Source organism: Palaemon carinicauda, chromosome 20 (assembly GCF_036898095.1).
Source record: "Palaemon carinicauda isolate YSFRI2023 chromosome 20, ASM3689809v2, whole genome shotgun sequence".
NCBI classification, from domain to species: Eukaryota; Metazoa; Arthropoda; class Malacostraca; order Decapoda; family Palaemonidae; genus Palaemon; species Palaemon carinicauda.
The window spans coordinates 13,788,816-13,806,288 of NC_090744.1; positions in this window are offsets into that span (position 1 = coordinate 13,788,816).

Below are 17,473 nucleotides of genomic sequence, written 5' to 3' on the forward strand. Positions count from 1 at the left end.
TTTATACAACTATTTAAGAATGCTTTTGTTTATTTTGAGCCTGCTACGAAACTTTTGGTTACAATTACAATTTTAGTTGAGTGGGCAGTTAGTCAAGAATTAGATCATACCGGATATATGGCAGCATGGACCATTATCGAGAGAAATTGCAGAAGTGTATGAAGGTTGATAGGTGGACCTCCCAAGTCTTCCACATCAAGCGAGACAATTGTTTTAGTCGCCCGTAGAAGACATTAGCATTTGCTCTGTAACTATTTTGATGTCATTAATGCAAAATCTCTCTCTCTCTCTCTCTCTCTCTCTCTCTCTCTCTCTCTCTCTCTCTCAATAATGAAAATATTCTTTAGGGCTTTAATGAGTGTGGGAAGAGTTTTTTTTTAATCTGTTCGAAGTTTTGGAGACACTGGATTCCCGGTTTATACCTTTACAAAGACAGTACAGGGAAGACAGGAACGTCGCTTAGATTTCTAACAAGCCTAAGACAATATTAGGCCATCCACCACTTTTATTCGATCCATTGGTATGGGAAAAGCCCCATGGGTTGGTAACTGGTCTATATCATTCATGTTGATGTATATTTGAATAAATCTTACCTATTAAGAAATGTCCTTTAAGGGTGTTAGTAGATACTGTAAATGAATTAAATAAAAGGATAGCAATATTCCTCTTTAACTTGTTGTAACATTTTCTGGGAAAGTGCAAAAGTCTTCAAAACCAACTTTATAAAGAATATTGTCTAAATTTCGTCTCCCTGATACATTATTACCTTTAGATATACCTTAAAAACGAAAATTGATTCACGATTACATTATATATATATCCACTGTAGGATATAATCACGCTTTACTCTTCTCTTGAAATTTCTATTTATTTTGTAGAAGTTCCATTGACGGTATTCGTCTTTTGAATAATCTTGAGGAGGACAGGATGCCAATAAGACTCTCAGGAAACGAAACAAGAGTAGGAATAACAAGAAAAATACTGGTGGGTATGAAAAAAAAACAAAAAAAACGGGGATCATGAAGATCCGTAGTGGGACACTTTGGATGTCCTGGAAATTACTCATATAGAGTCTATTGACGTCTTTAAATTTGAAGGAGGCATTGGGCTCTTATTTTAGTGGTGCTGGGTCACAATATTGCCCGATAGTTTTGTATATATAAATAAGTTTAAAGACCAACCGTGAATGGCAGTGGCAAGGGACAGTGACATTGCCCTACCAAGCAGGACAATGCCCTAAAGACTGACCATATATATATATGATCAGCGCCCAAACACCTCTCCACCCAAGCTAGGACCAAGGAAGGCCCGGCAATGGCTGCTGATGACTCAGCTGATAGACGTATAGGCTCCCCCGAAACCCTCCTCCTTAACTCACGAGGATAGTTAGGGTGCAGCGACCAAGTGAAACTAACGAGTTTGAGCGGGACTGTAAACCCAGTCTGGTGTTCACCAGTCAGGAACGTTACCACTTCGGCCACCACAACCCTAAAGAGAAGCAACTAGTTTAATTTTACTTGCAACCTTATGAGAATTGTATCGATTCTTTTTACTTGTTCACCAGCTAATTCTGTTTCTATTTTAAACTACAAATAAATGGGAACTCTTTCATCTCTATCGCTGTTTATGCTCATTTATCCCTTTTCCTGATTTCCACACAGCATCCAGCATGATTCAGACCTATGGAGAACAACTACAAATGGACTGAATTCATCATTACTACCAAATTGACTACAATTTTCATTCTTCCTAAATGAAGGATCCAAGAATGATTAGGTGACTACTTTGAGTACAACTAGGGCGTTTCAAAGTTGCTCTCTCTCTCTCTCTCTCTCTCTCTCTCTCTCTCTCTCTCTCTCTCTCTCTCTCTCTCCTTACCAAGTCTAAACTCTCCTTATTTCGAAATAAAAGTCACAAAATATTAATTTGCAGGAAGTGGCTCCTCATCTTCCAAATCTCTGCGTTGATAATGGTTAACTATATAAAGCTTTAGAAATTTTAGGTGTGATCCTTGATTGCAAATTTACTTTTGAGAAATAGATTCGTTCTGTTTCTTCTTCAACTGAACATGAAAAGAATGGCTTATTGAGAGTGCCTTTTAAGATTTTCGATGATGTATCTACCTTGAAGGAGTGTTTCAATTCTTTCATTCTACCTTGTTTTAGAGTTTTGTTCTCATGTCTGGGCTTTAGCTGCTAACTCTCATCTTTTGTTGGACAAAAAATTCCTGTATATTTAATTACCTACTCCTGTTCTAGATAATAATCTCTGGCACCGTTGTTTTATACATGTATCACAAGATTTTTTCATAATTCTGACCATCCTTTGCAATCAGATCTTCCCGGACTGTAACAGGGAAAATAGCCCAGTGAGGAAAGGAAACAAGGAAAAAATAAATATTGTAAGAATAATATTGAAATAAATATCTCCGAAATGAACTATAAAAACTTGAACAAAACACGAGGAAGAGAAATTAGTTAGAATAGTGGGTCTGAGTGTACCCTCAAGCAAGAGAACACTAATCCAAGATAGTGGAAGACCATTGTACAGAAGCTATGGCACTACCCAAGAATTCGTCTACAACAATTTACCTACATAAACAATTCATCTACATATACAAATTTTCTACAGCAATCTATCCACTGCAAAATTCTATCTCTAGCTGTTTTAATAATATCCTCCAATTTGGAATACTATACCTCCAAAACTAGAGAGATACGGAGAGCTGGTAATATCAAACGAGCACTTATAGATGTTTTTATGACCAAACTACCATTTGATTTTAATATTCTCAGCATTCGCACTATTGTTACAAGCCTTTTTTTTTTGTCGTCATTCCTGATGAAAACAAGCGAACATTTTCATACTCTGACGACCAAACAATGGTTCCTCAATATATGTTATAATAAAAGTAAGGAAAGAAAAATGAAATTAGTCCATGGATAGTATTTATTCTTCCTATGTAAATCTAAATGCAAGTGTTTTGACATATATATATATATATATATATAAATGCATATATATATATATATATATATATATATATATATATGCATATATATATGTATATATATATATATATATATGTATATATAAACATATATATATGTATATATATATATATATATATATATGCATATATACTATGTATATATATATATATATATATATGCATATATATACATATATATATATATATATGTATATATAAACATATATATATGTATATATATATATAATACAGTATATATATATATATATATATATCCTGTCACGCTGAGTGGCAACCACTCGTAAAACAACAATCTCCCCAAAATTGCCCAAACTAGCGTGTACTATAGTCGATTCTTGTTAGTGAGGCAGATTTGCACCGACTCGCAGGGGTGCCTTTTCTTAGCTCGGAAAAAGTTTCCTGATCGCTGATTGGTTGGCCAAGATAATTCTAACCAATCAGCGATCAGGAAACTTTTCGGCGCTAAAAGGGCACCGCCGCCAGTCAGTGCAAATGCGCCTCATTATAAAAAATTGAGTATAGGAAAGGAAAAGGGGGAGGCGATGGCATATATCTCTAAATATTCAACCGTCGTTTTTGACCGGTGGCATACACTAGTACTTAAAGAATAGAGGAATGGAAGGAAGACTTACTGGATGTGTGGTAAATATCACAATTATAAAGAAAGAATGATAAGTATCACAATTCTAAAGGGAAAAAAAAAGAAGAAAAAAAACGCTAACAGTATGAAAAGACTGGTGGATAATTTCAGCACTCCAACTGTAATTACATTAGCAGAATTACACATATTTTTTTCCATTTATGTCTTTATATTTTATTCTCAATTGAATTTTTAATTCCCCTTTCGGTTTTCCGACGATACGTCTCACATTCTCCACCGATATGAGTCTTTTTCATAATATATATATATATATATATATATACACACATATATATATATATATAAATATATATATATATATATATATGTGTGTGTGTGTGTGTGTGTGTGTGTGAGATCGTGCGTACGTGTAAAATCTTCGAAAGCTGACGAGTGATACCCGTAAAAAATTAATAATAGCCACGAAAGGAAAATTGATAAGGTTGTTTTTTTTCTGTTTTGCCTTTGAGACTAAATTGTACATTTGATGTCGGTTAGCTGTAGTGAAGTCCACATACATACATGCGCGCACGCACGCGCGCTCGAAACAGGTGGCCTGGTTGCTGATTTATGCAAATCAATTATAATACCACCATAAACAGCTAGGATCTAGATACGGGACTTATATAGAGTTCATCTATTACTAAAGGATGTTGTTAAATAATAATTTCGAAAAAGCCTTATTTTCGGAGCTAATTTATGTCATGTTTGTCCATTATTATTATTATTATTATTATTATTATTATTATTATTATTATTATTATTATTATTATTATTATTATTATTATTATTATTATTACTATAGTCCATTTCTTTTAACGATGTATATTTGCACCGACTCGCAGCGGTGCCCTTTTAGCTCGGATAAGTTTCCGGATCGCTGATTGGTTGGACGAGATAATTCCAACCAATCAGCGATCAGGAAACTTTTCCGAGCTAAAAGGGCACCGATGCGAGTCTGTGCAAATATGCATGGCTAAAAGAAATGGACTATAGTAAGCTACAACACTAATTGGGAACGCAAGATACTATAAGGTCAAGGATTCCAACAGGGAAAAATATCCCAGTGAGGAAAGGAAATAAGTAAACCATGTAAGACGTAATGAAAAATTAAAAATAAAATATCTTAAAAACATTAACAACATTAAAACAGATATTTCTTATATAAACTATAAAGAGAGACTTATGTCCGCCTGGTCAACATAAAAACATTTGCTATAAATTTGAACTTTTGAAGTTCTACCGATTCAACTACCCGATTAGGAAAATCATTCCACAACTTGGTCACAGCTGGAATAAAACTTCTAGAATACTGTGTAGTATTTAGCCTCATGATGGAGAAGGCCTGGCTATTGGAATGAACCGCATACCTAGTATTACGAACAGGATGGAATTGTCCCGGAAGATCTAAATGTAAAGGATGGTCAGAGTTATGATAAATCTTATGCAACATTCAGCATAATGAACTAATTGAACGACGGTGCCAGAGATTAATATTTAGATCAGGAATCAGAAATTTAATAGACCGTAATTTTCGGTTCAACAAATATATATATATATATATATATATATATTTCCTTCCTTTTCATTTACTATTTTTTTCTTGGGAGCAGCGCAGTAAACCTTTTCATAGGAAGGGTCTGGTGTGGTGTGGTGGTAAGAGAATGTCCCTCTCCCCCAAAAAAGTCCAACACTGAGGAAATAAAGAAGTAATTTCTGTTTTAAGGATTGTGGAGAGAGGTTAAATAAAGAGTCTTGATACAGATTGTAAAATATAATATCATTAAAAAAATCTTATTTGATAACTGTTAATATTCTAGCAAATATTGCTAACCTAATTCATTACTAGTATATACGTAGTAGCTAGTAGCGGTACTAGTAGCTCTGTTGTTGGAAGGTTGATTAATAGCGAACTTTAAGTTTTAACTTTGCATGATAGATATTCAGTGATAGATACAGTAGATACTGAATTTAGTTAATTGAGTCGGAAAAAAGTTTGATTGAGGTAAATGAGACTTTGTATTATAGACTAGCAGAGCTTTTGAGAAATTGATATGATTGAAAAATCATATAAAAAGGTTGCTTAGTGTCAGAACGACGTAATTTCACGAAATGTTGTCAAGTAGGATATACTAATTTTCCCTAAGTTTATTTCTATTTTGCCAAAAAAATGAACATGCAGATAGCATATGTATAAAATGATTCCCTACGCTAATACCCTGTCTGTAGATACTTAATGATTGTTTAATTACTTGTAGCTTTATCTTGAGATAGCATATAATCTAGATTCAAAGAGGCTTATTTCTGCATGATTGAGTCCCTATTTACAGTGTCCTTTCTAAGTAATTACTTGGTCGAGTTAGCACAGCTATTTGGGGCTGGATGGGGGACTTTGCACCAGGTGAATCACTCCAGGTAGATGGTGGCCGATTAACGAGCGAAAAATGCATTGCTCTCCTTGAAGGTTTAGTTCAGAGTGTTCGAGTAATGCCCATTCCAGCTGCTGAGCCCATCAAGGAGTAATTGAACCACAATTTCAACGGGTGATGCACTATGCCGGTACAAGGGAAGACAAAATATTGAAATATTTTTAGAATAAATATTTCATTGTCGTTTTTATCACTCAATCCCACAGCTGGAGTCCTAAAACTGTTCTCTCACATTTTAGATTTTGTTTTCTGAGCTTCTTCCTTTATCCCCTGACATGTCTTGTTAGGTCTTGATTCTTTAACATTTGTGTTCCTTTCTTTCATTCTGTAATGATTTTTTATTAAACATTTTTGGTATTCTGACAAAAGAATGGCCTTACACTCCGGTGCTCGTCTTAGGCCGTCAATATTAGTTCCTAGCTTCTCACTATCCCTCCAGAAAAGAAATCTCTCCCGAGCGGCAGCATGAAACACCTTCCCTTGACCATTCCTTGAACCTGGAACTATTCGAAATTTGTGTGAAGCCAAGACAAGATATTCCTTAGCTGGATTTCGAAAATAGGTTTTTGGAGCACTGTGTTTCAATGCTCCCAATCTAATTTAAACTTCATATTTACAATCTCCACCGAAAAGCTGGAAATGATTAAATTTTGAAAGGTCAGGTTCAAAGGTTAAGGTCACAGTCAAGCAAAATGTCCAATTCACATAATCAGCCATAAGTTTGGACATCGTTGTTACAGAGACTTCAAACTTGGCTCATATTTGAGTGTATGAAAATCCCAGCCAATTGATACATGTTAAGGTCAAAGGTCAAGGTCGAGCAAAAGGTGCCCCTCTAATTACAGCTATTTTTCCCCCCACATCTACCATTATTTGATCAATATTTAAATCCAACAAAATAATTCCGTTATCAATACTCTGTGATAACTATATCCAATTTTGCCACAGGGCCTCAGTAATTATCAAGCGAATTAAAGCTCTTACAATAGAAATTGAATTAGCAATGTGGGAAAGAGTTTAGCATTTTAGTTCAAATGATATCATTAACTGTTCCTGGCACGAACACAGGCGATGAGACAGGGTCGTCCTTGCCTGGTAACTGTCAAGCTCAAACTCGTTAGTTCCTTTGGTCACTGCACCCTCATCATTCTTGTGAGCTAGGGATGTGGGGTTTGGGGAGCCTATAGTTCTATCTGCTGAGTCATCAGCAGCCATTACCTGGTCCTCCTTGGTCCTTGCTAGAGTGGAGAGGGAGCTTGGACATTGATCATTTATAATATGGTCAGTCTCTAGTGCATTGTCATGCTTTAAAGGGTAATATCACCCTCCCTTAACTCTGCCATTCATGAGTGACCTTTAAACCTTTGAAAAGGGAGTGTAAGAGACTTGATGAATAAAGAGCAAGAGGCTTACAGGGTCTATAGACTGAGATGGCAGGTCCCCTTGAATCTGAACGACTTGGAAAGTATTTGGAAAGTATTTTTCAGTCAAGTATCTTAAGCTGTCAATCTATAATTTGAACATTACCTACGAGTTTTTTGGGAGCATAATACAGCCATTTTTATTGGCATAATCATATAAAATAAAATGCAGAAATGTCTAAAAAGAATTTACATGATTGTTGGTTTCTATATTAACTTGTTTAGCTTTGGCTCTCTATTCAAATGAAGGAAAGTGAAATTATGATTTGATAGATATTTCGATTTTTTTTTTACTTTGGTAGCCTATATATATATATATGTCCATACAGTAACACCGATCTCACTAAACTGATATATAGTCTGATTTTATATGTAATTTAAGGCGATTTGATTTCCAAATTTTACTTAGCCATTATCTGATTTCCTTTTCCAATCTCTCACTAGTTTCTCCTAGATGTCAGGATGCCTGAAAACTTTAAATCAGTCAATCTTTCACTAATCTCTAATTCTAAAGATCCTGTATTGGAGATCATAGTTCCTTAATACTTAAATGATTCTATCTCATTAATCCTTTCTCCTTCCAATGATATTTCATCTTCCATTGCATACTCTGTTCTTATACACACACACACACACACACACATATATATATATATATATATATGTGTGTGTGTGTGTGTGTGTGTGTGTATGATACATGCAATCAGTACTTAAACGAAATAGGACTAGATAAGAATTTTTTACACAATGAATATATAATTAAATAGTATTTAAAGTGTATATCTACATGCACATGTATATTATATCATTATTATCATTGTTATTATTAGTAATATTATTATTATTATTATTATTATTATTATTATTATTATTATTATTATTATTTTTATTATAATTATTATTATTATTATCTTTTTATTAGTATTATTACGATAGACAGTAAACTGTCTAAAGTAACTGCATCACCTTAACCTCAATAATGTTTTTATTTATTTGCAATAAAGTGTACAACATTTATATATAAAATTTATATATATGCATATATATACTGTATATATGTATATATATATATACAGTATATACAGTATACATACATATATATACATATATATGTATATATATAAATATATATGTATATATACATATATATATATATATATATATGTCCATATACCTAAAGGTACAAAATATTAATGTATATATACGTATACATATATATATATATGTATATGTGTGTATATATAGCATATATAAATAATTATATATATATATATATATATATATGTATGTGTGTGTGTGTGTGTCCATATACTTAAAGGTACAAAGGATTAATCTCGGAAGGACCCAAATAGTCTGGTCTGGTGAGAGGGAGAACCAGATTTTGGGTCCGGCCCGGTGACAACGCACTTTATTATTATTATTATTATTATTATTATTATTATTAGCCAAGCTACAACCCTAGTTGGAAAAGCAAGATTCTATAAGCCCAAGGGCTCCAACAGGGAAAAATAGCCCAGTGAGGAAAGGGAATGAGGAAATAAATAAATGATGAGAACAAATTAACAATAAATCATTCTACAAAAAGTGACAACGTCAAAACAGATATGTCATATATAAACTACAAAAAAAGACTTATGTCTTCCTGTTCAACGTAAAAACATTTGTTGCAACTTTGAACTTTTGAACTGTTCCCTCCGCAAAATAAGTTTGCGGGCACTCTGTCGCCTAATAGATAACTGCAAAGCTTCTAAGCTTATATATATTACTGTCATTAGGCTTATGTTACATGTACCATAAACAATATCATTAATACAATTCTTAATCTTTATTTTTTCCATTTACCGTGAAATCAGATAGAATAACATCTTGCTATCATGACATTGTCATTAGTTCTTTAATACAAAGTAACAATTTCCGTACGATGTTAACAGTTACAAATCAAATAGTAGAAATAAACTTTTTTGCTTGACGGAAACACACCAAAAGTTAGAGAGATTAAATTTAAGTAAGGATGTTAAAAAAAGTAGAAAATATGAGGGATATGAATGATAAAAAAAGGAGGAGGTTTGATGATACTTTATAGAAATAGTGACAGTCTAGAATTGGAAAAGATAGAAACTAAAAGTAAAGATCTGATGTATGTTAAGTGTAATGCTTATAAGCATACATTTAGATTATTGTTGGTTTACTTTTCAGCAGGAAATACTGAAGAAGACGAAAGTAGGGATAAGAGAATAAAACAGGAATGTAAAAGAATTATTAGAAATCTAAACGAAGAAGAGGCATTGATGATATTAGAGGATTTTAACAGGCATGTAGGATTTTTAGGATACCAGAATTTAGACAGGAACGGGGAAATGATTCTCGATTGGATGAATGACCATGGGTTAGTCCTATTAAATGGAAATTTAAGTTGTAAAGGTATATATACATGGGAAAGATTGCAACAAAAAAGTGTAATAGACTACGTACTAGTAAACGAACAAATGTATAAACACTTTAGGGAAATTATTATAGACGAGGAAAAATTGAACTTTGACATCTCAGATCATAATCTGGTCACTATAGAACTGGAATTCATGAGTGACCAGAATAAAAATTTTAATAAAGGAAGATGGGAGGAAGTAAAATACTTTAGGACAGATGAAAATAGTTAATTATTACTTGAAAAGCAGGATGCTATAAGCCCAGGGGGGCTCCAACAGGGAAAATAGTCCAGTGAGGAAAGGAAACAAGGAAAAATAAAATATTTTAAGAACAGCAACAAAACCAAAATAAATATTTCCTATAAACTATAAAAAACTATCAAAAACCAGAGAAAGAGAAATTAGATAGAATAGTGTGCCCGAGTGTACCCTCATTCAAGAGAACTCTAACCCAAGACAGTGGTGCAGAGGCTATGGCACTACCCAAGACTGGAGAACAATGGTTTGATTTTGGAGTGTCCATCTCCTAGAAGAGCTGCTTACCATAGCTAGAGAATCTCTTCTACCCTCACCCTTAAGAGGAAAGTAGCCACTGAACAATTAGAGTGTAGCAGTTAACCCCCTTGAGTGAAGAAGAATTGTTTGGTAATCTCAGTGTTATCAGGTGTATGAGGACAGAAGAGAATCTGCAAGGAATAGGCCAGACTATTTGGCGTACGTGTAAGCAAAGGAAAAATGTTTATTGCGTGTAATTGGTCTTAGCATTAAGTATTAGTGATGCATATCTGCAGTATTGAAGTTTCAGATGAAATACTCTGTATTATGGTTGTATTTAGTATCCTAATATATGATTCCAATTCAGATTGGAGTTTATAGAATGTCATATTAATTTCTATGCACCACATCTGCCGAGTTGATTTTAACTTGGCATATGTTGTTGTTGTTGTTGTTGTTGTTGTTGTTGTTGTTGTTGTTGTTGTTGTTGTTGATAATAATAATAATAATAATAATAATAATAATAATAATAATAATAATAATAATAATAATTATTATTATTATTATTATTATTATTATTATTATTATTATTATTGTTGTTGTTGTTGTTGTTGTTGTTGTTGTTGTTGTTGTTGTTGTTGTTGTTGTTGTTGTTGTTGTTGTTGTTAATAATAATAATAATAATAATAATAATAATAACAATTATTATTATTATTATTATTATTATTATTATTATCATTATTATTATTATTATTACAAGCTAAGCTACAACCCTAGCTGGAGAAGCAAGATGCTATAAGCCCAAGGGCTCCAACAATGAAAATTAGCCCAGTGAGGAAGGAAACAAAGAAATAAATAAACTACAAGAGAAGTAACAAACAATCAAAATAATATATTTCAAGATCAGTTACAGTATTGAATAAGACCTTTCATATATAAATGATAAGAATTTAATAAAACAGGAGGAAGAGGAATGAGATAGGATATTATGCCCGAGTGTACCTTCAAGCATAGCCATAAATTGATTCCTGGCCTACAGTAGTAATGTGTTCGCCTAGCGTTCGCATGACAGCAGATCGATCCACGCCCAGGACCGTGAGTTTGAGCTGTTTACTGGGGAGGCACTGCTGTGGCTGGGCTGACGTTCTGGTGAGCATTTATTCTACTGGAACTGAAACTAGGCACCTTTAGCTATCAGTCTATACTCTTAAAAAAAAAAAAAAAAAAAAAAAAAGCACCATTTTTTGTACAATATACTTTATGTTCTCTCTTTGGCCCAGTACCTAACCTTCACCATTATTTCTTTTTATATAAATTCTCTCCTTTTTGATAAATTCAAGTGTCTTTTGGAAGTGAATTGCTATTAAAAATTACTGGTATATATTTTTCTGTAGGCCTATGTGCCAAATTATCTTTTCTCTCACATTGGTTCGATATGTTTTTTTTTAAAGATAATTGGCCTAGGATCTTTAGAAGCATCATAGTTTCATTTCTTACTTCAACTCAATGTTTTCTCAATTCTCTTTTCGTCCTCCGCATAAAATTTCAAGTATATTATATACTTTTATTCTGTCCATTTCTTTTTCGTGAAATGTTTTTATCTGCTGCCTATTCTCACTACTTCAACATTATCCTCAATATTTGTACCCAAATCGAATTCAAAATGTTGAGGATAATTCGAAAAAAAAAAAAAAAACGCCAAGAAATAAACTGTATCTATTTTACCACCCTAGCCCATGCCCATACACACACGCACACACACACACACACACATATATATATATATATATATATTATTTTGTATGCATACATGTGTATATATCTCTATTCATATATATATATATATATATATGTATATATATGTATATATATATATATATATGTATATATATATATATATATATATATGTATATGTATATATGTAAATATATAGGCGCGTTGATTTTGCAGTCATTTTCTTCCCACAGAGAGAGAGAGAGAGAGAGAGAGAGAGAGAGAGATAATGGTACATAAAGAATTTTCATTTAATTTTAATGTATTATAATGTAGTTTGTTCTTTTACTAAACTTGACGAGAGAGAGAGAGAGAGAGAGAGAGAGAGAGAGAGAGACGTATTGGCTCATCCGCTGATATCAGCATGTCGGGAATGTTCTTAGTGTAAGACAAGATAAAGGATTTTATTATCTTTTCCAACAATTTAGAGGATATGTTTAAAAGAATCACTTTCACATGAAACCGTTTATTCAGTTTTAATAATTTGGTTGTCTGAATTGTTTCATGTGGAATTCAGAAGTTCAAACTTGCTGCGAATGTTTTTAATGTTGAGTAGGCTAACATAATTCTCTTTTTTATATAGTTTATTTATTTCCTCATTTCCTTTCCTCACTGGGCTGTTTTTCCCTGTCGGAGCCCTTGGCCTTATAGCATCCTGCTTTACCAACTAGGGTTATAGCTTAGCTAATAATAATAATAATAATAATAATAATAATAATAATAATACGTCCCCCTTTCCTAAACACCAACCCTCTTTCCCCAGGGTATGACTACTCTTACTTCCCTTACCCTAGGAACGTGGGGAGACCGTCTAAGCATATATCTGGCAATGCCAATGAGCGTGACCGGGAAGAAATACACACACACACACACATATATATATATATATATACAGTATATGTATATATATATATATATATACTGTATATACATATATATATATATATACTGTATATATATATATATATATACAGTATATATATATATATATATACATATACTGTATATATATATATATACAGTATATATATATATAATATGTATATATATATCATATACTATATAGGGGAAATTACAGGATACTCGCTTTAGTACTCTTTTCTTTATCATAACATTTATCCGGTTAAAAACGATTTCAGCATCTTTGTTACAAACAAAATCCTTTGTCGCTTATCGGCAAAGACGTTTTTGTCACTTTGATAATGATATATACCGTATCTATCTATCTATCCATCTATCAATATATATATATATATATATATATAAATCAATGATACAATGTCTGACACACGAAGCTTGAAGTAATCCTCTCTCTTGAAATGTTCTTTCACACATTCATAAAGTTCAGGTCCATGAAATAACGAGATTGGAAAATCATTCTTTCTAAATAAGGTATGTGGTGGTCTATTGGAAACCTCCCTGCCTGCCGATCTCCAGAATGGGGTTCGAGTCCCACTCTAGCTCGATAGTTTCTTTAAGTGTCTGCAACCCCACCATCCTTTTGGGCTGAGGCTGTGGGATTTGGGGGAGCCTATAACTCTAGCTACTGAGTCATCAGCAGGCACTGCCTGACCCTCCCTGGTCCTAGTTTGGATGGAGAGAGGCTTGTGGGTTGATCATATGTATATATGGTCAGGGAGGGTGGGCTGTGGCACCCTAGCAGTGCCAGCCAAACTCGGCTGAATCCCTCGTCAGGCTGGGAGAAGCGGAGAGAGGCGAGATTCCCTTTGTTCCTTTGTTTGATGTCGGCTAACCCCTACGCTTCACAGTCTCTTATTATTATTAGCTAACCTACAACCCTAGTTGGAAAAGCAAGATGCTATAAACCTAAGGTCTCCAACAGGGAAAAATAGCCCAGTGAGGGAGGAAATAAGGAAATATGGAAATTTCACGCTTCACAGTCTTCAGCCATGTAGGCCTGGGTCTTCCAACTCTTATTATTATTAGCTAACCTACAACCCTAGTTGGAAAAGCAAGATGCTATAAACCTAAGGGCTCCAACAGGGAAAAATAGCCCAGTGAGGGAAGGAAATAAGGAAATATGGAAATTTCACGCTTCACAGTCTTCAGCCATGTAGGCCTGGGTCTTCCAACTCTTATTATTATTAGCTAACCTACAACCCTAGTTGGAAAAGCAAGATGCTATAAACCTAAGGGCTCCAACAGGGAAAAATAGCCCAGTGAGGGAAGGAAATAAGGAAATATGGAAATTTCACGCTTCACAGTCTTCAGCCATGTAGGCCTGGGTCTTCCAACTCTTATTATTATTAGCTAACCTACAACCCTAGTTGGAAAAGCAAGATGCTATAAACCTAAGGGCTCCAACAGGGAAAAATAGCCCAGTGAGGGAAGGAAATAAGGAAATAAATGAACGATATAAACAGTAATGAGAATCAAGATCAAATATTTTAAAAACATTAACAACATTTAAAACAGATATTTGATTTATATACTGTCCCTTGCCTCTCCCATTCATAAGCGAACTTTAAAACATCAAATATTTTACCACTAACAGACTAACTTAACACAAGTAATAAATCAAGTTAAGTCTTAATTTTGAGGAAAAAAAAAGTGAACTTGAAAGAAGTTAGACGATTCTTCTTTTCAACAGAATTCTAAAAATAAAATCTTGAAGCGCATTAGAGACAGAAGGCTTAGAGTTTGATAAGAGAAGAATTATCAGGGCAGCAAAACTGACACGCTACACTAGCATGACTTACTGAGCTACTCTTGCTTTCTTTATTTCTTTCACAAAAGTAACTTTTGGCGATATTTTAGAATTTTGATCTGATACACCAAAGAGCAGAGAGTTGGATTCAATGTTTAGAACTAATCAAATTGTATATTAAAGATAAGAATTTTTATCTGAAACCCCAGAGAGTAGACAATTGAATTCAAATTTTCCTAATAATACCTTAATAAAACTAATCAATTTTTATATCAAAAATAAGGATTTTCATCTGCTACAAAGAGTAGACAGTTGAATTCAAAGTTTTCTAACAATACCTTAATAAAACTAATCAATTTTTATATCAAAAATAAGAATTTTCATCTGCTACAAAGAGTAGACAGTTGAATTCAAAGTTTTCCAAGAATGCCGTAGTAAAACTATTGAATTAGCCATTCCTATGACTTTTGCTTTAATTAGAGAGTTGTTGAAGGTTCTATTGTCAATCAGTCACTGTATCATAAACACAAATTTATCTATTTTCATTTTAGAAACTGGTTGTAGGCTAGCCAGAGATCTAAATATCAATTTTAATACAATCTCGTATGTTTCATGAATTCCCATCAATACATAGTTATGAAAAAAAAAATGTATTGTTTTACATTTGTTCATGATGTATAACAATGACGTACATTAAAGAGAATTACATAAAGCTGATGGTGTTCATTAGACTTTTTGAACAGTTTACTAATTGTTATCGTAAATTGTCTATGAACATTTTAGGACTTTCATCCAATATTCCGATCAATTGCAGTATCAGTATCTTGGCGTACGATTCACACTCTCTTTAAATCTCAATAGTAACAACAACAACAACAACAACAACAAAGGCCCCAGCCATGTCCTTATTCATGTCTTGGGTTGGTTCAATTTTCATCACCTTTCTGGCCCTTGCGGATTGGTGATGGTGGGAGACATTAGGCTGATTGCTCACAACAAACCAACCTAGTATGGGTGCCCCTGACTAGTACAGCTCTGCGGATTATGGCAATACACAAACCCTTTCATCCCGTTAAGGTATCCCCACTAGACATGCATTCAAACAAATTATTATTATTATTATTATTATTATTATCATTATTATTATTATTATTATTATTATTATTATTATTACTTTCTAAGCTACAACCTTAGCTGGAAAAGCAGGATGCTATAAGCCCAGTGGCTCCAACAGGGAAAACAGCCCTGTGAGGAAAGGAAACAAGGAAAAATAAAATATTTCAAGAACAGTAACATTAAAATTTAACAAAATAGGAGGAAGAGAAATAAGATAGAATAGTGTCCAAGTGTACCCTCAAGACAGTGGAAGACCATGGTACAGAGGCTATGGTACTATCCAAGACTAGAGAACAATGGTTTGATTTTGGAGTGTCTTCCTAGAAGAGGCAATCACTCAAAATTTCATACTGGTATTTCAAGATCTCTCGTGTTTATTTCAGTTTCGATGATTGAAGATAAATAAAAAAAAAACACACACACACACTCGCACTAATATTGTCCTAGAGCCAGAGTCATCTAAGTAATGCATTTCCCATTTCTATTATCAATTTTTCGAGGTAGCTTTTAGATTCAGTCTTCAGGATTCTTTAAAAGTCTCTATTCGATCCGACATGATGAACTCTTCTTCGGAACATTTAGGAAATGCTTCTTGAAATGTGAGTTTTACAGTTTCTCATTCTTTAATTCTTGATAATCTTTATTCCAGCTGTGACCAAGTTGTGGAATGATCTTCCTAATCAAGTAGTTGAATCAGTGGAACTTCAAAAGTTCAAACTCGCAGCAAATGTTTTCATGTTGAACAGGCTTACGTAAGTAATTTTATAGTTTATATATCAAATATCTCTTTTATTGTTGTTAATGTTTTTAAGATATTTCATTTTCATTCTCATTACTTCTGATATCGTTTATTTATTTCCTTATTTCCTTTCCTTACTGGGTTATCTTTCCCTGTTGGAGCCCTTGGGTTTATAGCATCTTGCTTTCCCAACTAGGGTTGCAGCTTAGCTAATAATAATAATAATAATAATAATAATAATAATAATAATAATCCCAGCCTTTTTCGTAAACTTTCCTATAAAACTTTAACTTCTAAAGACAACGTTATACAGATAATATGAAGCTTTGCATTGAACTCTTTAAATATCATTTATTTTTTAATGTCTTTATCTATTTTACTTAATTACTACATGCTTTTTAATTAACATTTTCCTATCTGAGCACACTCGGCTTCTTGATGAAAACAACCGGGATAGTCCCTAGTCATTTGAACCGATTGTTTGCTTATATTTTTCTAGGGTGCTTACCTTTTATCGATACTACCTAATCAGTTTATTTTAATGATTATTCTAAATAAAAACCTGAGGTTGTATATATCAAATATATATATAGTATATATATATATATATAGATAATAATATATATATATATATATATATATATATATATATATATATATATATATATATATATATATATATATATATATATATATATATATATATATATATATATATATATATATATATATATATGTATATATATATATAT